Genomic DNA, 435 nt, shown 5'->3' with positions numbered 1-435 from the left:
TGTTAATCTGTCCTATGTCCCTGTTTACAATCTCTACCACCTCCGACCCTCTCTCTCTTCCCTTTTCTTCATTCCTGAACGCTTCGAAGTACTCGTTCCATCTTTTCAAAAACACTCTCCTCACTTCTTAGTATGTTTCCATTTTTTAAAATTTCATCACTAACTTACTGTGTATCTTCCACAGTCCGATCCCTCCTTTCTAGACGGTATAGGTCTTTCTCACCTTCCTTTGAATCCAAATAATCGTACAATTCGTGATAAGCATTCTACCTTGCAGCTGCTACCTCTACATGCACAAATGTGTACTGAAATTCGGGCACTTTAGCACGAAAAACACATCAGCATTACTTGATGGCAGGAAATTGAAACGATATATTTTCAGAACAGTACCATGGGAGATTTACTGTCCATACAACCTAAAATCGTCTTTATGGC

The sequence above is a fragment of the Penaeus monodon genome, chromosome 30, assembly GCF_015228065.2.
Source record: "Penaeus monodon isolate SGIC_2016 chromosome 30, NSTDA_Pmon_1, whole genome shotgun sequence".
NCBI classification, from domain to species: domain Eukaryota; kingdom Metazoa; phylum Arthropoda; class Malacostraca; order Decapoda; family Penaeidae; genus Penaeus; species Penaeus monodon.
This window is presented reverse-complemented; position numbering follows the sequence as displayed.